Raw genomic sequence first — 22,176 nt, 5'->3', positions numbered from 1 at the left:
AAGCATTGGGTCAGATCCCTCTACTCGCTTTCTGCTGCCCCCATTTCACTGATGACAACATTGAGGCCCGGAGAGGGCAGGGTCCTATTAATAGCGAGTTAGAACTTGAAGTCGTATCTGTGCATCCCGGAGTGTTCTCCAGCCTTGGGACCTCCCTTGGAAAGCTGCTGTAGCGGAAGTGACATTGGCTCTGGCTTCCCAGGATAGGCAGGTGGCGACAGCTAGAGATGAGGTGAGCCCTCCTTGGTGGTGGAGCAGGGGTGAGAGTCCTGGCCAAGATGCTGAAGCATACAGAAAAATCTCAGTTTGGATGCTTCGTAATAAAACATGCTGGCCACATCCTTCTGGGAACCTCGGTGGCTGAGCCAGGCCTCCAGTGCCAGCTGGGGCTCCAGGTGAACAGCCACATCCGTGCTGGCTGGTCAAACGTTTGCCTCAGTGACCCATTCCCGCAAGAGAGCTGAAAAACAAGAGCTCATGTGGTCTCAACAGACCTCACTTGGGGAACAGGTGGGGAACCTTCCTGAAGGAACCCATTTTTCAGATTGGCATATTGAGGCTCTGAGAGACGTGGCAAGCTCAAGGTCACATATCCAAAGAAGTGGCACCATGGAGACATGAAGCTAGGTCCCTGGGTCCTAAGTCTGTGCTTGTCAGCTGTCACCCCTGTTCTTGAAAAGCCTGGCATGTTTTGTTAAACCTCCAAAGGATGGATTCAGCCACGTGCTGGGGGAACACTGACCCAGCAGTTCTCTGGAAGAGACAGCTTGTGTGACAGCTGATGTCTGAGGTGTTAATTCTCTGAGCAGCAGTACAGCCTCTTGAGCTGGGAGGAGCCAACCCTGGGGGAGAGTGCTACCTCTTGGCGGCCAGCAGTGGCCTTTAGACACACATCCAGCCCTGAGCAGTCTGCAGGAGGGAGGGCTGAGGAACCTGCTCCTCCAGCCAGCTGTGGTTAATCTTTAAGCCAGCCTTGCAAATAGGGATGCTGGGTTCTCCAGCCCAGGAGGGCTCCTTCTGCTGGTCCCCGCTACTGCCGCCTTCTCCAGGGTCCCTGGAGCTGCTGCTCGCTCCTCTAGCCTCAGACACAACCCAGGCCTTCTGCTACAGTGCAGGTCTGCTCTGCCCTGAGTTCTGCCTCCTGCAGCTGATCTTGTGCTCGTCCATCCCACCAGCCGGGGTTGGGGCCCTGATGAACTTGAGACCTCCGAAACCATGACCCTAGACCAATCTGGCTCAGACCTGGCTCATTCCCAGCCTCCTGGAAGGTCCCTTCCACCTCAAGCTCATTCCCAGCTTTCCCACCCATTCTAGAGGGATTCTCCTAGCTCCTCTGGGTGGGACCTTCTGGCCAGAGAGAAGCCCAGGCCTGGCAGGGCCTGTTTCCCCTTCATGAAACTTCCAAGGAAGAATTCTGAGGCAGGTGCTGGGTTCAGGTTTGGAGACTCCTGGCCTGACTGTAAGAAGAGAGAAGGCGTGTGACATCTCTCCGACCCCACTTAGCAGCCCTGGAGCCTGGGGACTGGGCCGGGTCTTTGTGGTTTTATACAGGATTTCCTACCCAGATCTGTATTCTGCTGGACCTCGAAGATTCAGCCTCTGCATTTACTTGGACTGGGGAATACTTGCCCCTAAACTGGGTTTCAGTATCCTCCTAAAGCTTGAAGCTCCTCCACTTTGGATGGGCGACCACTTAGGTTTGCCTGGACTTCCGCCTTTGAGATGACCAGGGACCTATAAAAGCAGAAATTGCGGCTCCCGCTTGAGTCCCCATGTGGTTTTGGTCAGTGCCTCAATGTTCCCATCTGTGCAATGGGGTAACTGTGGGACACTCAGCCCAGTTGGCTGGTTAGGGTTAAATCCTAACCCGGGTCACTCAGCGAGCACCCCACCAGTGCTGATATTATCACCAGTAACAACTGCGGGAGAGGTGGATCAGAGCGCACGGAGACGGCCGGGGGTGCGCACTCCCGGGCAAGGCGGAGCTTGCTGCTCGGGCCCCGCCCTGCGCGGACCCTGGCCCGGCCGCGCTTGGCTGCCTCCCAGGTCAACCAACGGCTGGGAAGCCGTCTCCGCGCGCTTCCTCCTTCCTCCTCCTCCTCCTCCCGGCTCCCGCCGGCCCCTCCTCCCGCTCGCGCGCCCTCCCTCCTCTTCCCCTCCCGGCCGCCGCCGCCGCCTCCTCCTCCCCCTCCTCCCTTTCTCTCTCGGTCGCTCTGGGCCCCGACTCCATTCCGGCCTGGGAGCCGGCGCGGCCAGGCCGCCGTCAGTCCGCTCGCCCCGGCCCCACCGGCCGTCCTCGCGCCTCCGTCTGTCCATCCGCCCGTGCGCCCGCCCGAGGCCCAGGTGAGCGCCCCCACCCTTTGCAGGCCCGGCCCGGCGGCGCGGGGAGCCCTACCCGGGACCCCCCAGCGCCCGACCTCCCTCCCTAGGTCCCCCGTAATACCAACCCAGGTCCGCACCCCTCGGCCGCGCCGCGGCCCCCAAGAAGCGCTGGGCGAGCGCACCGGGATGTGCCCAGAGCGGCCTTTTGTTGTGATGCGGCCCTGGGAGGGGACCGCGTGGGGGCGCGGGGGGTCCTGTCGGCTTGGGGACCCCAGTAGCTCCCCTCTGCCTGAGGACCCCGCCTGCTCCCTAGCCGGCCAGCCTCGCTGGCCCTGGGGGCCAAGTCTAGGCCAAATCTGAAATCTGAGCCAATCAGCGCCGCTCCTGCCACCCCCCCCCCGCCGGCCCAGCGCCCCCCCCCGTCCCAGTGGGAGGTGGGAGCCTGCGGAGCAGCAAGAGGCCCAGAGTCAGGCCACTGGGACCTCGCTGCTCTCTTGGGGCCACAGGTAGGGCCTGGTGCTGCTGGCCTCTAAGGGACTGGGCCAGACTAGGCTTGGTGCCCCCAGCCTCATGCCAGGCCCAGCCTGGGCGGGCTTAGAAGTTGGCAAAAGTTTGGGGTTTCACCACTGGGTCCAGTCCACTTGCCTGTCCTGCCTGGGGCTTAGGGTGGGTTGGAGTCCCCACGGTTTGCCTTGCTGTGTGTCCGCCTGCGACTGCCAGCCGTCTCTGAGCTGGGTCCCTCAGCATCAGCAGGTGGGCCTGGCCAGGGTTGCCAGGCTTGGGGGAAGGAAGGGAGTAACAGATGGGGCCCAGCTGTGTGGCTCTGGGTCAGGGTTTCCTGCTTTTTGGGGCGAGTGGCCCCAGGTCTCCTGGGCTGAAGCCAGATCTGGCATCCCTGTGCCTGAGATGGGACTTGTCCTCTCCCTGGCTGGGGTCAGGACATCTAGCCTCAACTCACTGGGTTAGCCCAGTCTATTCCGTGGGGTCTTCAGGGTGGGTGGACATTCAGTGTGCCTTGGTGTTTAGGGGCTTGGCATGTAGCAGGTGCTCTGGGAGTGTGTCCTCTCAGGATAAATGACTCAAGAGTGCTGGGGGGGCTCTATGGCTGCTGACCTGAGTGAGTGCTCAGCCTCAGAAGATGGCCTGGGCCTGGGGTAGGTGTCTTCTGGCCCCTTGAGAAAGCACCGTTTCTGGCACCCAGCAGCAGCAGCAGTGGCTGTGGCTTGATTCCTTCTTCTGGTCTCGGTCTTAACCAAATGGAAAATGGGCCCACACTCGAATGCTTCTTGTTGATCCTCTATGTGCTGATGGGGAAGTGACCAGACCAGGGCTGCTCAGTTTGCAGCTGGCTTCTGGGGCCCTCCAGCGATGGCCCAGTGTGGACCCGGGCACGCCATCCGTGTCGGAAAAGCGGCCCCTGCCGAGCCCCGGGCTGGGAGCCACGAGGGCCTGCTGGTGATGTGCTCTTTCCACAATGTGTCACCTCCCTCAGCTGACTGCCTGCCCCGAGTCCTGCCAGGAGTACCCGCTCTTCCGTGAGCTGCTTATCAGCTCCTGGAACCCAGGCCCACCTCTGCCTGGAGAAGAGGCCCCCCGCCCAGCTCTGGCCTGGCCCCACCCCCGCCCATTTCCCTCCTGTGTTGCCTCCTGCTTGGGCTTCTAACTTGACTGTGTCCTGAGTGAGGGTAGGGAGGAGATGGCTCGGTCACCCACTGAATCCCCCTTCCCAACTCATCTGCCTGGCTCTCAGCTGACCCTGGTACAGGGTACCTGCTTGGTACAAGCTCTGGGACACCACTCTCTTTCCCCCATCAAGTGCTGAGCTCCTACTGTGTGCTAATAGCCCTCAACTCAGGCTGAACAGGGCTGTAACAGGGTTGGCCGTGGGTGCTGTAGGAGGCCTTGGAAGGCTTCCAGGAGGTGGTGTTGCTGGAGCCAAGTAAGGAGCAGCCGTTTGCCCAAGAAAGAAGGGAGAAAAAGAGGGCACTTCTCCGGGCCCTTGGGGTGGTGGGGTGTGGCCAGCCTGGCTGCGGAGTCAGGATCAGGTCCTTGGCCTCCAGGAGACCTGGCTCTGGAAGGTGAACCCAGCGGCAAACAAGTTGCCAGATGAATTAATATATAATCTTGGGTGCGATAAGGTCTGAGCAGGGAGGCCTGGGATACAGAGGCTCCTTGAAGGAAGCGTGTAGGAGTTGGCCAGGCATGGAGCTAGGGGAAGGGCTTGCCAGGCAGGGCTGGGATGTGTGTGTGTGTGTGTGTGTGTGTGTGTGCGTGCAAAGGCCTGGGGTGAGGGAGGGGAGCAGGTGTTGTCTGAACAGATGGAGGGCAGGTCTGTACCCAGATGACTGATTGGGGTCCCCTGTGGAAACCAGTCCTGAGCTGGAGGGCACCTGGTAGAAACAGGTCTCCTGCGAGCACCTGACTCAGGTCTGCCCAGGAGGAGGTGGGTGGCCACGGGCAAACTGGGGAGCAGAGTGGGCTCATGAGTCCGCAGGTCTGGTTCAAGTTCCGACTGTCCCCGCTCTGTGTGTGTGTGTGTGTGTGTGTGTGTGTGTGTGTGTGTTCTTGGTTGCAGTGAGAATACAAGTGGTAACTGTCTCCTGGGGAGGGTTGGTTCTCTGGGGTCTGGCTCCAGGGGTCTGGAACCCCATGGTGCCTTGGACAGTTTGGCTGGTGTCTGGGGTCTGGCTTCGAGTGGATGAACTCACATGTCTGAAAATACCCGTGTGGGCCTGGGAGTGGATGTTGGCAGTCAAGGGCACCACTGGACTGGGTGGCCATGATCCCTGAGCTTCCCTGTCCGTGCACCATCTCTGGGTGTGAGGGGGCTGGTCTTGGGAGCTCAGCTTCTGGAGAGTCTGCCTTGGGAGGCACTTGGTTCCATTTTCCAGATGAGAACGTTACGACTCTGAGAGGAGAAGCCACCTGCCTTGTTGTTCCAGTTACCAGGCATCAGAGCTGGGCATTTGCGTTGCCAGGGCTTCCCAGGGCAGCAGCACTTCCTGCCTGCTTGGTGAGCCCTTGCTCCTGCAGGGCCCCCGCGCAGCCCCTGCTGCTGTCCTCTATCGCCATGGCAAACTGTTCTGGTTTCCCCCCGACCTCTGCAGGGGCGGGGGTACTTCCTCCACTCAGGGTTTCCAGGGTGGCCTGCGGGGAGTGGGGGTGGGCAGGGGAGGCAGAAGGAAAGTGCTCTGTGACTAGGGGTGGGGCCAGCCCAAGCTGGGGTTTACATTCTGAACTCGTGGATGGAGTGGGCGGCTTGAGCCTGTAGTGGTAGCCTGATGGTATCTGTGTCACAGCTGCTGGGGGAGGGAGACCCCATATCCCTGTGTGCAAGGAGCTGTCCCCTCCCCCCTCTTGATGTTCACAGCAGGTCAGCTTGTGCACCTCCCTTGACCCAGTCCACTCACCTGCTCCCACAGTCTTCAGTCTCCTGGCTGCTGCTTCCCTGCCCTTGTCCTCCATCCAGGATAGGGTTGGCCTGGGGGTTCAGATAGAAGCATTCTGAGGTCAGAGTGCTGTGATAGATTAGTAATGTCTGCTGTGGGCAGAACGTGAGGAAGTACCGCCTGCGTGCTGTTGAGTTGTCATTCCTCATCCATTCTGACCTTCTTTTTCTCACAGATGGAGGAAATTAGGCCATAGAGAGCCAGGGCAGCTCTTGGAAGCTGGCGGGAAGGCCCAGGCCTCTTGTGTTTGGGTCCAGGCCCTTTGCTGAAGTCCAGTGTGGTGGAGCTGAGTCTGGGGTGGGTAATGGGGGCGGGCGTTGGATCCCAGGATGGGAGGTTCGAGTCATGTCTTGCTGCTTTTTGCCTCTCCCCTTCCCCCTCTCCAAGTCCCCACCTCCCATCCCACAGCGTTCTAGGAATTTCCAGGAGAAAGAGGAACAAGAAGGGAGATGTTGAATGCTGCTGTCCCAAGCCTTTCCTGACTTGGCTTGGGCTTCTGGGCTATCCTGTAAGGGTTCTTCTCTCATGACCCTACCCTTGCACTAGGAGGGGATACTGAGCTGCTGAGAGACAGTCAGAGCCCAGAGCCTCTGGGCTGTGTGGGGCCCATGGGACTCAGGTGCGGTGGATGGAGATGGCTGGGAGGCTGTGGTGTCCAGCAGGGCCTGGCTGCCTTTGACCCAAGCCTGGCCTTGGCTCCTGACTGCCACTCACAGCCTCACGCTGCATCCTCCTGAGCTGGGGCACCTTCAGGTTGTCTGGCCCTTGCCTCACACCTCCGGGGAAGACCAGGGCATTTGCTCCCATTGCCTGGAGGAGGAGACTGAGAGAGCTCGAGGGCTGCTGCCACCCAGCAGAGTGAGGCGTCAGGCTGGATCCTGGGCTTTCGGCTGAGTCTGCGGGCCTAGCACTGCTGCCGGGGGTGTGTGTGTGCCAGGTCCGGGGCGGTGCCGTGTGCTAGCGACAGGACCCTGGCTGAGGCTGGTGGCACCCTACGACACTTAGAGGAGTGCCAGGAAGCTGGGAAGGGTAGCCAAGAGGAGATAGAGTAGCAAAGTCTTTGAAACCTGTTGGTTCTGGCTTCAAATCCTGCTTCAGCTACTGAACCTTTAGTCTCTGCCTCAGGGAAATGGGGACAGCAGTGCCAGTGCCAGCATGGAAAGTGTTGTGGGTTTTTGACCAGCCATGTGTGGCCAGTGCCCAGGATGCTGGCCTGTGCATGACGTGTACCATGTAATGATGAAGCAGGAGTGGTGGGCCTCCGGCAGCCTGTGAATCTGGGAATCCTCAGGCCTGGGGGCTGGCGCCTCGGTCTGGACAGAGAGCTGGGAAGGTTAACCAGGCACAGCCCAGCGTCCCGAGTCTGGCTTCTGCCCCCGGCCCAGCTCGGGCCCCCTTCCCTTGCTTTCCAGAGCCCCGTGTATCCTCATAGCCTTTGGGGTCCTGTAAGGGGCAGGGGCAGGTGCTATGTACCCTCCCCTGCCCTGCTGGCTGCTGCCCTTGGCTTTGGGGGGAGGTGACTGAGGTGCTGAGAGGGTGCCAGGGAGCAGTCAGGCCCCATGGCCAGGGACTGTGGAGGTGCTGTTGGAGATGCCATTTCCCTCTGCCCATTGCTGGTCCTCCCCACATCTCCTTGGCCCTCTGTACCTGTTGCCTTTGTGAAATGTTGGCTCTCTTCCTGTCTGCCCTGGTGCGTGTGTCCACCATGCTTTAGCCATTGCAGGTCCTGGCGCCTGGTGTGCCCTCCTTGCCAAACCCTTCCAGGGGCTCAGACCCCAGCTCTCACTGTCTCCCCTGCACTCTTGTATCCACACTTCCCTCTCCTGCACCCCCCCCCTCTTGCTCCCTCTTTGCCCTCCCTTGGGCTCTGACATATTCTGCCTTGGCAGGTTTACAGAGAGGAGAAAAAGATCTTCCATCTGCCGGTTCACTTCCCAAATGGCTGCAGTGGCCGGAGCTAAGCTGATCCAAAGCTGGGAGCCAGGAGCCCCCTCTGATTCTCTCATGTGGGTACAGGAGCCCAAGACTTTGCATTCCAGGTTACAGACAGGGAGCTGAATGGGAAGTAGGGCAGCTGGGACATGAACTGGCGCCAATATGGGATCCCGGCACTTGCAAGAGGATTAGCCAATTGAACCATCTCACTGACCCAGTTGGTGATTCTTGGGATTTTTTTTTTTTTTTTTTTGCATTATTTTTGGGATGATTGCCACTCTCTGTGAGAGTTTATGAAGCACTGTCTGTAGTCACCTCGGAGCATCCGTAGCAGGGCTGGGAGAGACAGAGCAATGTGCTAACAGCCCTCATTTGCCAGATGAGGATGCTGTGGTCTCAGACTGGGCTCCCACCTGCTTCTCTGCAGACTCCGCAGGTAGAAGCCTCTCTCCCTAGCACTCACCATCCCAGGGAGGACCTGGAGTGACTGCCAGGGGCCACATACCCCTAGTCTGGGAGAATGAGGTGACTTCTGGCAGGAAGTAGAGAAGGGTGGGTGCCCAAAGGCTCCAGCGTGTTACCATGGTTCTGGCTCTATGGTTCCCACAGCAGGTGGCCAGGGCAGCAGTTCGATAAGGGCCTGCTGCTGCCCACTCCTCTCCAGGATGGCTGGAGAAGCACAGGGACTTGCCTGAGAGTCTCCCATGGAGGAGTTTGAACCTAGAGCTTCCAGGGCCTGGCCTGCCTTGTCTGGGCCAGATCCTTCTCTACCTGGCATTTCCCTTCTGGGAAATGGAACTAGCAACAGGACCCACTCAGGGTTCTGAGTGTGTGATTGTGCACAATAGGCCTGGCAGTGCCTGCATGTAGTAGGTGCTCTGTAACTACCAGCTGTTAAGTGAGTATGTATCTTTTTTTAAAAATATTTATTTATTTTATTACAAAGTCAGATATACAGAGAGGAGGAGAGACAGAGAGGAAGATCTTCTGTCCGATGATTCATTCCCCAAGTGAGCCGCAACGGCCGGTGTGCGCCGATCCGAAGCCAGGAACCAGGAACCTCTTCCGCGTCTCCCACGCAGGTGCAGGGTCCCAATGCATTGGGCTGTCCTCTCCTGCTTTCCCAGGCCACAAGCAGGGAGCTGGATGGGAAGTGGAGCTGCCGGGATTAGAACCGGCGCCCATATGGGATCCCGGGGCGTTCCAGGTGAGGACTTTAGCCACTTGGCCATGCCGCCGGGCCCAAGTGAGTATGTATCTTCAATCAACCCGGAGAGGGAGGGAATGACTGCTCCATTCCTCAGATGAGAAAATAGAGGCACAAAGCAAGGAAGCCGCAGCCACTGCAGGGAGTGTCACATCCCGCTCTCCAGATGGGGAGCCTGAGGCTCAGTGCCCTGGAAGAGACTCACCCAGGACTCTGTTTTGTTGCCTTTGACCTGGGCGGAAGCTCCTCGTCTGCTTCCTCACTCTGGACTCTGGGCAGCTGATCTTCCCCTGCTGAACCCCAGCTCCTCTCTGGGTGGCGAGGGTGTGGGTGTGCCCGCTTTGGGCTCACGATGGAGGTTCCACTCCAGGCCAGTGTGTCAGACTGTTTTCCCATCTCAACAATGGGTCTGGAATGCCACGGAGGGAGACATGGCTGTCCCCACCCACTGCAGTGGCTCCCCCGGGCTTAGTGGCCACATTGGGTGAGGGGGCTGGGGTGATGGGGGTGGGGGGCTGGTTCCTGTGTCCTGCCAGGTCCCTCAGGCTGAGCCTGGTTAGGAGGTTAAACTCAACTCCGCAGAGCTTCTGGGTGCCCTGAACCGCACCAGGCAGAAGGCTCCTCTTCCGGGGCCCTGGTCTGGGAGATGGGGGAGGAGTCTTTCCTGTGGGGAAGACGGCCAGCTCATGCTGCTGGGCCTCCAGGAAGTGCCACAGTTAATCATCAGTGGTCAAAACTGCAGGGATGGGCAGGAAGTAGAGTGGCAGTGAGGACCTGGAGTGGGACAGGCATGGGGGGGCCCTCTAGCCAGGGGTCACTGCCGGGGCTTGGACCGGCCCTGAGTGGGGAGGGTGCAGGTGTTGAGTCCTGCGCACAGTGATGTGGGTAATATGACCTCTTCCTTTCGAAGTCAGCGCGGTAGGCGCTCAGCTGCCCCACCCCCGGTCCTTGCCAGGTGTTCCCGAAGGCCCCGGAACCAGATGAGCCACAATTCTATTTGGGGACCATTCTGCTGTTCCCATTTCTCCTTGCCCTAGTTTTAGAAACGATGTGGGTTGGTTACCAGTTGGCCATTGGCAGAGAGCTCCCCTCCACCCTGTCCACCCCTTTCAGATCTGTGGACATCGTGGGCACAGCAGGACGTGACACTGCCATGGGACATTGCTCCCAAGTTCTGCCCTGGGGTTTTCTGAGCAGGGGCAGAACCTATACTGTAAGGGAGCCAGGCATAGCCCTGGCATTGCCCTACCATAGAATGAGTTCCAGGTGAACCATGGCAGCCCAGGACAGTACTAGGATGGTTTCCTGGAGGAAGTATTACTGGACTAGGGGGTGGATCTTAGAGGTTGAATAACTCATGAGAAAAAGGGAAGGATGAGGGTGTGCTGGGAAGGAGGGACAGCATGTGCAAAGGCCTGGAGCTAGGAAGCAGCTTGGTGTGTGTGCGCGTGCGTATCTGTGTGTGCACGTGTTGGGAGCCTGCGGTCATGCTTGAGGCTGGAAGGTTGCTCTATGGATCGGGCAGGTGCTTCAGTCTTGCCCAGCACTCAGCTTTGACCTGGGACCCCCCAGGAGCAGGACAGTGTTTGGGTGGTTTCCTGCTGAGTTGTGGAGAGCGACAGCTGGACTGGACTCATTGCTAAGCAGCAGCCCTTGGGCTTGGAAGGGAGTGAGTCTGAGGGGCCTTTCTGGAGGAGGAAATGCTGTGACTCACCTGTTAGTGGTTATGTGTTGGGGTATGTGACTCTTGCTGCAGGAGCTCCCCTGATGTGCTGGGGTCTGATCTGGGAGCCTGGCTGGGCCATCGAGGCCCCTGGAAAGTGACAGGTACGGCCCTGTGGCCACTGCCCCATTCAGGTGGGCATGGCCCATTGGCTTCAGTGATATGGTCCTAGGGGCTCCGCTGAGCTGATGGCCCCAGAGAGCAGGGGTCGAGTGGCAGGGCAGCCACAGTGTGAAGGGGGGACCACTGTCTTGTCACCTGCCTCCTGCCCACACCTTCCTTCCTTGCAGCTACTTGCCTGGCAGGAAGTAGCCAGGGCATGTTCTAGCCTGATGGCCCTTTGAGTCCCGTGGCTAGTGAGCTGCCCCCTGTTGCAGGGCCCTGGTGGATGCCCTGTCCCTGTTTGTCCCTGTTTGTCCCTGTTTGTCCCTGTTTGTAAACCTGCTTTGTTGTCTCTGGGGGATCCGCCTTCTGAACCTGTTTCCTCTTGTGCAAAAGTGGAGGGAAGGTCCCCCTGGAACCCTCCTCAGGCACAAGAGGGTGGAGGCAGACAGCACTGTGGCCCCAGCTGGCAGGGTGCCGGGCCTGGGGGCTGCGGAGGGGTGGCTTCCTGTCTGCCTAGGCTCTCAGCTCAGGGGACAAAGCCCCTTTGTGGTGGGACAGAAGCTAGCTGGGAGCCCCCAGGGGAGCAGGCACGGGGCCCCTCCTCTTCCCTCAGTCCCCAGGGAAGCAAAAGTGGGGCAAAAGTGAGGTGATGGCACGGGCTTGTGGCTGCCGGCATGGGCTTGTGGTTGCCCTGGCTGGGTTCTGGCTGCTGAGCTGGGCTGGGGGTCTGGGAGGCCCCAGTGGGCACTCTGCTCACTGACTCGTTCACTCAGAAGTTCCCAGGAGCCCCTGGCCTTTGACATTGACCCTTCTGACCTGAGGGTCCCCAGGCTTCCTAGCCGATCACCAATTTGTTAAATTTGTGTTGTCTTATTTTCCTCCATCTGTTGGAAAGACAGAGATGGAGAGAGAGTACTTCTGTCTACTGTTCCCTTCCCTGAGGCCAGGCTGCAGCCAGGAGCCCAGACCTCCATCCAGGTCCCCCTGTGTGGGTGGCAGGGTCCCAGGCACTTAAGTCATCCCCTGCAGCCTAGAGAATCCTATGAACTCTGCCCACTTCTTTCTTCCCCCCACCCCAAGTTCCAAGCAACAACTCTGAAGCGTGGTAGGATTGCTTTCTTGTCCTAGGAAGATAGAGGTTGCCCAGTGTGATGTAGAGGTACCATCTAAATGCCTGGACTCCAACTGGCCATATGAGTGGGTCTCAGTTTGTTCTGTTGTGAAATGGGTGCAGCCATTGGTGCTGGCAGGACCAGCAGAGACTGTGAGAGCTGGGGCCACCGTGTGTGTGTGTGCACATTGATGGCAGGTGTTTTTGTTGCTCTTGGACTGACAGGAATCAGGGCATATAGGTGAGGGGCTATGTCCACTGGGCTCTGACTCTGTCCACTGGCAGGGGTGGCCCTTGAGGTGGAAGTGCAGTGGTCCAGTGGCCCCTGTCAGGTAACAGCACTGTGGCATTTATGGGTCCAGGTGGGGAAACTGATTCCAGAAGGGTATCTGGGTTTGCACATGGCTGTAGGCCTGCTCTGGGAGTACCCAATCTCACAGCTGGAGCCAGCCCCGGCCTGCCACCGCCCCACCCCGGTTACACTGGCAGAGCAGGTTTGAGGCCTGCCGGCTCCAAGCATGCTCGTACCAGGAACACGGGACCAGACTCGCCCAGCGGCCCCAGCCTGTGGATAGCTCCCCCGGCTTCCTTGGCAACCATCCCCGACCCCAAAGTCTGAGTCAGGCCTGTGCTGGGCGATGCGTGGGCTTAGTATGGTCCCAGACTTGCCCCCTGCCCTGCCTGAGTCATGAGGGGTTAGAGGACCTCCTGGGCAGGTGCAGGAGGACACCGCAGTGTGTGTGTGGGGAGGGACACGGGCCGAGTGGACTGGAGGGCTGGAGCCAGCTACGTCTCCCCCCACCATGGAGGCCTGGGTCGAGCCCGTGTGTCTGACCATTCAGTAGTTACTGAACACTGTACTGTGTGCTAGACAGCGTTCTAAAGGCTTGACACAGCCAATAACCCATCAGACCCAACCTCCTGCTTTGGTTGAGCTGGCATTCTATTGGAGCAGACAATCAGTGTGGGAGGAGAAGAGAAGCCTTCTGGGGTTGGGGTGGGGTGTTATGGAGGATGAGTTGAAATTAGGCTGAGTGGCTGGCAGATGGGGCATCCACGGAGCACCCCTTGCTGGGTCTGCATCCTGCTCTGGACTTAGGAATCCCAGCCCTTTAATCCTTGGGTTGTGTGTTCATCCCTGTTAGGGGAGGGGTCTGTGTCACTGACAGGTGGAGTCACTTTCCCAAGGTGAGGAAGCGCCAGAGCTATTTTTTTCCCCCAAGATTTATTTATTTTTCTTGGAAAGGCAGATTTACAGAGAGGAGAGACAGAGACAAAGATCTTCCATCTGCTGGTTCATCCCTCAAGTGGCTGCAATGGCTGGAGCTGAGCTTTTTCTGGTTCTCCCATGTACGTGCAGAGTCCGAGGCTTTGGGCCGTCTTCCACTGCTTCACCAGACCACAGGCAGGGAGCTGGGGCGGGAACCCGAGGCCTGCCTTCTGGTGTGTGACCTGGCTGTCCTCAACACCTTGGCTGCTGGGCCAGTGCCTCTGCCCAGAGGCTGTTTCTGGGCGCAGCCCGGCCAGCGCTCCGCCCCCAGGTGGTGGGATTTCCAGAGCTCAGACAAGCAGGTGCGTCTCTGAGTCTGGGGGCAGGTGAGGGCAAGCGGCCCTGAAGGAGGTGCTGGAGTTCCTGGGCGAAAGGGGCAGGGGGCTGGTGAACAGGGTGTGCCAAGGCTAGAGACTGGTCAGGAGTTCAAGAGGAGGGTGAAGGTGCAAGGCAGGAGGGGGCAGGCAGGGCTGTGACTTGCTGACCACTGTCAGGGTCAGATACCTTGTCACTTCCATCTGCCAGACAACCATTTTATGGATGAGTAAAGGGAGGCCTGGACCTCCCTGAGCTCACATAGTTAGGAGAAGCCTTGCCCCGCCGCTTTCGGTAAGGGTAGGGTGGGGTGGGCTGCAGCTCAAGGCTGACCACGTGGCGGGGGCTCTCCATTATATACTCCTACCCACCAGTGTCCCTGGAGGGAGCTGCTGCCTGGGCGTGGGCGGGCAGGAGGGGGCACTGTGTGTTCCCAGAGCCCAGAAGCAGCCTGAGCTGCTGGCGGGGAACAGCCGGCACCCGTGGGTAGGGGCCGCCTGGCAGCCGCACCCCCAGGCCTTGTACGGATGGGGCAGCTGGGGGAGGGCAGAGCCTGGGGCCTCAGACCTACTGCTGGGTGTGCAGAGGTGAGGCCAGGGCCAGGTGAGGGGCACAGTGCAGTGGATTGCAAGTGCAAGGCTTGGCCCAGCCCAGCTGTGTGCCCTGGGGAAAGGCCTGCCCTTGTCTGAACCTCAGCCTCCTCTGCATAGGCAGGTGGCTCTGAAGTCAGGATCAGCACTGGAACCTCCTGCCCTCGCCGGTCACCCTGGCCAGCCTGCTTGAGGTTGCCTGGCTATGCTGGGCAGGGGCAGGGCAGTATTGACACTACCCAGTGCTGCCAATTCCCCAGCTGGTGATACACCCAGCAGCTTCTTCCTCAGTGACCCTGGCCTTGGGCAGGGCCTGGGAGGAGGGTGTGATGGTGGATGGGAGTAGTGAGAGGGATGATGAGACCCCGTTCCTGGTACCACCTTTCCCCTACTTAGCTACTGAGGTCCATGAGGCCGCGGGACTCCCCTGAAGGCTTCCTTGCCTTTCTCGAAGAGGCCCTGTCTCCAGGCACAGCTGACTGGACCATGCCTGCCACGCTCCTGCCACAGAATGCCCCATTTATGGGCTTTGACTGAAGGATCCCTGCCTCTGGGAAGCCCGCCATGGTTTAGGAACAACCTTTACCCCACCCCGAGGCAACCGTGTCCGCCTCCCAGACCTGAACGGATGAGCCCATTCTTCCTGGGGAGTCACCCCTGGGCCTGGACTGTGGCCAACAGTGACCTAGTCAAGCCATACCTCCCATTGCCCGCCACTCCAGCTCTGTGATGTTCTTCTGCCCGGGCCTGAGCGTGCCTTGCAGATCCAGTGGAGAGAGGCAGGGCCTCATTGACACTCAGGTCTGGGTGGGTGTCTGGGTTGTGGCAGCTCCTGTGTCTTTGGAGGGGGCGGGGATGTCCCAGTGCCCTGCTTTGCTACTCTGGGTCATTAATTTTTACTGCTGCTTGCAAAATGTGGGCGTCTTCTTGGCCCTGAAGAAAGCACCGCTCTTCCCCACCCCCCAACCACAGTGCCTCACCTCCACTTGGTGTAGGTGCCAGCCTGCCAGGGGCTGGGTGGGGTGGGGGAGGGGGCTTTTCACTAGGGCTAGTTTGCCACCCAGTCCTCCTCTGTGCTCCACCCCCCACATTCCAGACAGCGTCAGCCTCTGACAGCCGGCCCTCTGCATCCCATGGGGTCACTGTTATCAGGAGACATTCCTGCACCAGTTGGCTCCTGCCCCGGGCTCTTGGGCAAGGGTGATAGTGCCCACTGAAGCTTGGGCGCCTGCTGTGGGACTGGGCCCTTGACTAAGGGTGGGTACTCAGACTGTGTATGTTTGCTTCCTCGTGAGCTGTGGAAGCTTGGGTCTCGTCCCACCTCCGAACCCCCAGGACTCAGGTGGGCTTGTCAGACTGTGTGTGCTGCCCCTGCCAGCACGGTGCCCACTGTACATGGGTCTGCCCACCCACGAACCCGTAATCTCTCCCTGTGGGACCCCTAGTGTCACTGCGCCTGGTTTCTCCTTGTGATGGGTCAGTTGGGACCTGGAATCTGGGGGCAGGTGAAAGTCAGGTCCCTCTCTGCCTCCATTTTCCTGCCTGGCCGTGGGTAGAACTGTGTGCCACGAGCTGGTTGTCCCTGAGTTTTCTGTAATTGCTGCCTTTCTGTAATTGACTGGTCCAGCCTTTTGGCTTTTCCAGAGCAGTGCTTGGGGCATAGCAGGTGCTTAGCTAAGCTCTGCTGAAGAAGCCAGAGTGGCCACCTGGGACTTTGTGGCAGCCACGTCTCTGCCTCCATTGCTTTCTTCCTTAGGAACGCTGGCCACACCCATCCCTACTTGTGGAAATCTTTGTCTCTTGACCCTTCTCATATGCTGCCTCCTCCAGGGAGCTCTCCCAACTGGAGAAGATGGCTGATCCTCTGCACCCTTGACTGGAGGCTCTATGGTGGTCCCTGGTTTGACCTCCCACCCCCGGTGTCCATCATAACAAAGTCATGACTAGGAGGCCTGTACCCCTGTTCCCTTGTTCCCCCTCAGCTATGCCCAGGAGGCATGAGGATAATGAATTTTTAAAAAGATTGATCTCATATGTTGGAAAAGCAGAATGACAGAGGAACACACACACACACACACAGAAGAGATATGGCTCTTACATCTGTTGGTTTACTCCCCAAATGTTTATAACAGCTGGGGCTGGGGCAAGCAGGAGCTCCATTTGGATCTCCCACATAGGTACAGGGGCTCAGGTACTCAGATTGTCTTATGCTGCTTATCCCAGGTCGTAAGTAGGGAGCTGGTGGGATTGCAGCAGGTGCTGTGCTATGGGATGCCAGGGTTGGCAGATGGAGACTTCACCCACTGCACCCCGACATCAGCCCCAGGTGTAACAGTCTCCAACTCCTCTTTGCAGAGCAGCACGTGAGGGCTCTGAGAGGTGGACCCATTCGCCCAGCGATGAGAGGCAGAGCCAGGCGTTGAAGCTAGGTAAGCCTGCATTTCTTCTTAAACAGGAGAGAGAGAAGCATAAATGCACACACACGTACGCACACACAGGGCACACACAGGGCACACACACTTGTGCACACACAGGGCACACACACAGGGTACAGAATCTTTCTTGTGGTCCTAGGGGATTGGAAAAGGCGCTGGTGCTGGTACTCGGATACATGTTGCCCCTATGGCAAGCAGTGGCTTGGCATGCTGTGCCACAGCACCAGCACCTCCTCATGGACTTTTAGTGGTGTCATTCAGGACGCAGAAACTTTTGATGTTGATGAGGTCCAGTTTTTCTCTTTGCTACTTTTGTTTTGGGCCCAAGGTGTCATATCTAAGAAACCATTGTGATCAAAGGTCATGATATTTCTGTCTGTATTTTCTTATGAGTTTTGCTAGTTTGATCCCTTGCCTTCTGATTTGTGCACATCTTGGAAGTGAGCTTAATTTTTTTTCTTTTTTAAGATTTATTTGTTTTTTATTGGCAAGTCAGATATACAGAGAGGAGGAGAGACAGAGAGGAAGATCCAATGATTCACTCCCCAAGTGACCGCAATAGCCGGTGCTGAACTGATCTGAAGCCAGGAGCCTCTTCCAGGTCTCCCACCCGGGTGCAGGGTCCCATGGCTTTGGGCCGTCCTTGACTGCTTTCCCAGGCCACAAGCAGGGAGCTGGATGGGAAGTGAAGCAGCTGGGACACAAACAAGCACCCACATGGGATCCCGGTGAGTTCGAGGCAAAGACTTTAGCCACTAGACTACTGCGCTGGGCACCATTTTTTCTTTTTTTAAAAAAATTATTTATTTTATTTGAAAGACAAAATAGAGAAAGAAAGAGAGGGAGGGAGGGAGAGAGAGAAAAATAGAGATCTCTCCATTGGTTTACTCCCAAATGGTTGCAATGGCAAAGGTGGAACCAGACCAAAATCAGGAGCCATAAGTTTCTTCTAGGTCTCCCATGTGGGTGCAGGGATGCAAGGACTTGGGCCATCCTCCACTGTTTTCCCAGGTACATTATCAGGGAGTTGGATTGGAAGTGGAGCAGCTGTGACTTGAACCGGTGTCTGTAGGGATGCTGGCATAGTGCCAGCTTCTGGAATGAGTTTTGTGTGGGGAAGGTGCCAGCCTCTTCCACCTGCATGTTGATGGCCAGCTGCTCCCACACCACTTGGTGCAAGACCAAGTGCATTGCATTGTTTCGGCATCCCTAGTCACGTGTTTGCTGTCTATGTAAGGGCTTACCTTGGACGCCCCCCCCCCCTTTTCTTTTTTTTAAAGATTTATTTTGAAATAAGTTACAGAGAAGGAGGCAGGAACACAGAGAACAGGGGCTCTTCCATCTGCTGATTCATTACCTCGATGACTGCAATGGCCAGAGCTGGGCCAGGTTGAAGCCAGGAGCCAGGAGTTTCATCAGGGTCTCCCATGTGGGTGCAGGGGCCCAAGCGCTTGGGCCATCCTCTGCTGTTTTCCCAGGCCATAAACAGGGAGCTGGATCAGAAGTGGAGTGACTAATACACAAACCTGCATCGCTAGGGGATTCTGGCATTGCAGGTGGCAGCTTAACCCTCTACTGCATGACCCTTAGGTTTGTAAGTTTGTAAGCTCATATTTATCCAGACATCATCTGTCTCAGTCGTTGTGGTTTGGCAGCAAGTTAAGAAATTTTAGTCCTCCAACTTTTTCAAGGTTGTTTTGATTCCACTGGTCGTTTTGATTTTCCACGTGAGTCTTAAGCTCAGGATGTCAGTTTTTGGGATGCAGCCGGCTGGGTTTTTGCTGGGATTCTGCTCAAGGTGGGTGTCAGTGTGGGAGATGGCGGGGAGCTCTGGCATCTTAGTAATATTTGACCTTCTGACCTGAAAACATACATTTCTGTCCCTTTACGTCTTTCTTTTTTTCCTCTTATATTTTATTTTTAATTTTATGATATAATTCCATAGGCTCTGGGATTTCCCTTACACCCTCCCCAAACTGCCTCCCCACAACTGATTTTCCCCATATTATTACAATAGTGTAGTTCTTCACAGTCAGTCATAAGCCCATCATTCTGCTATTTAAGTGTGTCCTGACATTGCGGTACAAACAATGGCAGAGAGCCCGGCATCCTGTTGTCAAGTTATATCCAACAGTTTCACTGGGAGTCCATCTTTGATTTGGAAGTAGAGATGCATACTGCATTGTGTCTTCACATCTGGATATGATAGTTTCTTTTTTTTTTTTTTAAGATTTATTTTATTTTTATTACAAAGTCAGATATACTGAGAGGAGGAGAGACAGAGAGGAAGTGGAGCTGCCGGGATTAGAACCAGCAGCCATATGGGATCAAGGCGAGGACCTTAGCCACTAGGCCACGCTGCCGAGCCCCTGGATATGATAGTTTCTACCACACAGTTACTATACATCCCCTTAAATGAGAAGCCATAAAGCAAAATCAACAACAGGAATAAAGGTAAAAAAAATTTACCACACATGGAGTTTAATAACATGCTACTGAATAACCAATGTGTCAATGAAGAAATGAAAAAGAAAACAAAAAACCTTCTTGGAGAAAATGATGCTACTGTGTGGTCTGTGATTCAGTGAAGCATTCAATTAAGAGAAAACCCATGAGTTGCAGCAAAAGCAGCATTGAAAGGCTATAGATCTTATCATTTGCATGAAGGTTACCCTTTACTTTTTTCAACAACTTTTACGGTGCTCAGAGTGTAAGGCTTATGTTTCTCTTTTGTTAACTTTATTCTAAAGTAGTCTTCTGATGCTGTTGTTATTTGAAAAAAGGATTTATTTACTTATGCGAAAAGCAGAGTGATGGGAGTTAGAGGGAAGGAGAGAGAGAGGGGGGCGGGGGGAGAGAGAGAGAGAGAATCTTTAGTTTCCTGGTTCATTTCCCAAATGGCTTCCAGTAGCCAAGAGCCCAGAGCTTCATCCGGGTCTCGCATGTGGGAGCAGGGGTCTGAGCATCTTCCTAGGTTCATTGGCAAGGAGCTGGAGTGAAAACTGAGCAGCTGGGTCTTCAACTGGTGCCCTCATAGGGATTGCTGGCATCATGGGTGGCAGCTTAGATCACTGTGCCAGCATGTTGGCCCCTACGTTATTTTGTGTTTGGATTGTTCATTACTGGTATATGGAAATACGATTTTTTTTTTAAAGTTGATTTATTTGAAAGGCAGAGTGACAGAGAGAGTTAGAGACAGTGGAAAAACTTCCAGCCACTGGTTCACTCCCCACATGCCTTCACTAGCTGAGCCAGGAAATCAGTCCAGATCTTCTGCCTAGTCACAGGGGATCCGAGTCCTGGGGCTGTTACCTGCAGCCTCCCAGGAGCACTGGCAGGAAGCTGGCTGGGGAGTGGATAAGCTGGGAGTCTGCCCCAAGCACTCAGAGAGTGGGAGGTAGGTGTCCAAGCGTGGCTTAATGTGCTGCACCTTGCACCCTCATTTTTGTTTATCTGATTCTTTGCAGCCTTGCTGAGCTTGTTTATTAGTTTCAGATTTTTAAATGGGATCCTTAGGATTTTCTGTGTACAAAACATGTTATCCATACTGGTACTGTGGTGCAGCGGATTAAGCTACTGTCTGCCTGCAGCACTGGCATCTCATGTAGGTGCCAGTTTGAATCCTGGTTGCTCCATTTCTGGTCCAGCTCCGTGCTCACGTACCTGGGAAAACAGTGGAGGATGCCTGAAGTCCTTGGACCTCCCCTGCCCCCCATGTGGGAGATCCAGAAGAAGCTCCTGGCTTCTGGCTTCTGTGTGGCCCAGCCCCAGCCACTGTGGTCATCTGGGGAGCAAACCAGCCCATGGAAGATCTCTCTCTCTGTCTCTCCTGTCTCTGTAATTTTGCCTTTTAAATAAATAGATCTTTAAGAAACATCATGTTATCTGAAAATGGAGGTCCTTGCACTTCTTCTCAGTGTGGATGCTTTCATTTTGTTTTCTTCCTGGATTGCACTGGTGAGCGCCTCCCCCACACAGCCTCAACCAGGAGCAGCGAGAACACTTGTCCATGTGTCCTCGACCTACTGCAGGGGTGGCCGCTGTCCTCGACCTACTGCAGGGGTGGCTGCGTCCAGCCCTTCACCCCTGAGGGTGATGTTTGCAAGCGGTTCTCATCCGGGCCCTTGACTGAGTGCAGGAAATCCCCTCCTATGGCGTGCTCCTGTGAGGATGTGGGTGTTGGACGTGGCCGGACGCCGTGGCTGCACATCTTGGGATGAATCTATGGTTTCTGTTCTTTATTTGGCTAATGGGGATGGGGCATTGTTTGAGCTGATTTGCAGAAGTTAAACTGGCCTTGTGCTCCCCAGATGGAGAAATGTAGTGCTGGGAACCCCCGGGGGTTCCAGTCTCTTTTATGATGTGGGGTGGTGCTTACCCCACTGGGTTTGCAGCTCCAGGTTACCCAGAACACCTCAGGCAGTGTCCACACTCCATAAATAGTACTTGGGGTGTATTTTTGGGGGGGATTAATGGCAACAGGGATAAGTGTAAGTATTTCAGTGTAAATGCTTTTTTTTTGCTCCAACTATTTTGAACCACAGTTGGTTGGTTGCAAAAGAAGTGGAACCACAGGGGGAAAGGCTGACAGGACCTGGTCATTTGCTCTTTCCTTTCATGTATGCCTGGCTCCAGTGTTCTGGATTTTGCAAATTTTATTCTTATTTAAAATATATATAATATATATATATATATATATATATATATATATTTAATTTGAAAGAGTTCCAGAGAAAATGAGAGAGAAGAGAGATCTTCCATCTGCTGGTTCACTCCCCACATAGCTGCATGGCTGAAGTTGGGCCAGGCTGAAGCCTAGAGCTTCATCTGAGTCTCTCAAGTGGGCCGTCCTCTGCTGCTTGCCCAGGCCATTAGCAGGGAACTGGATAGGAAGTGGAGCAGCCGGGTCATGAACCAGCTCACGTATTGAATGCTGGCCTTGCATGTGAAGGCTTAGCACACTCGGCCACGGAGCTGGCCCCTTACAGAAGATGTTGACTTTGCTGTTCACAAGGGAGAACCGTCTGTGGTTCCGTCATGATGTCATGGTGTGGTTATGGTGACGTGGCCTGGGGTGCAGTGCTTTCCTCCCTGGTGATGGGGTCTCCTTCCTTGGGGGTTCATTCCAACCCTCTGTCCTTGGTTCTGGTGGTTTTCATAGGAATGCAGCCATTTCCCTGGCGTTGCATCCTTTGCTGGGGGACAGTGGTGGCCATGTCCCCCTAGGATCCTCTTCACTCTTGCGTTTCCCCGCTTACCTCGCCAGTCTCAGCCATGCAGGGCTGCCTCCTCCCTTCCGGCCACGCTCAGTTTAGCTAAAGGTTTGCTGATGTCGCTGATCTGATCTGAGAGCCAACTATTGGTTTTGTTGATTTTGTGTATTGTTGGGCTGTTTTCTAGTTCATTAATTTTCGTTCTGATCTTCATTATTCCCTTTCACGTGCTTTTGGGTTTGTTTGGCTCTGATTTTGCTAATATTAATCAAAGTGGAAGGTTAGGTTATTGAATTGAGTTTTTTTTTTAATTTTTAAAGCTTATTTGTTTATTTATTCTTGCTTTTTGAAATGCAGAAGGACATATCAAGGGAAAACAGAGAGAGAGAGATTTTTTTGTTTTCATTTTCGGGTTTCACTTCCCAAATGCCCTCACCAGCTGGGGCTGGGCTAGGCTGCAGCCAGGAGCCGGCAGCTCCGTCAGCGTGGAGTACTCGACCC

At 55.9% G+C, this 22,176-nt stretch overlaps 1 long non-coding RNA gene across 3 annotated transcripts in view; it reads left to right on the top strand.

The window, feature by feature from the left end:
* The first annotated feature begins 2,029 nt into the window (after window positions 1-2,029).
* Window positions 2,030-22,176, top strand: part of LOC131482951 (uncharacterized) — a 25,180-nt gene continuing 5,033 nt past the window's right edge. Inside the window, exons 1-3 of one of the 3 annotated variants that reach the window (XR_009247419.1) lie at window positions 2,032-2,343; window positions 16,383-16,456; window positions 20,053-20,280. This is a non-coding gene — a long non-coding RNA (uncharacterized LOC131482951). Of the gene's footprint in view, window positions 2,344-16,382; window positions 16,457-20,052; window positions 20,281-22,176 lie in introns of those variants that run through there. The other 2 variants (XR_009247420.1, XR_009247418.1) reach the window with 2 other exon arrangements.

This window comes from Ochotona princeps, chromosome 22 (genome assembly GCF_030435755.1).
Source record: "Ochotona princeps isolate mOchPri1 chromosome 22, mOchPri1.hap1, whole genome shotgun sequence".
In the NCBI taxonomy this organism is placed as follows: Eukaryota; Metazoa; Chordata; class Mammalia; order Lagomorpha; family Ochotonidae; genus Ochotona; species Ochotona princeps.
The sequence above is the reverse complement of the archived record's forward strand: the minus strand, read 5'-3'. Positions and strand labels throughout refer to the sequence as shown.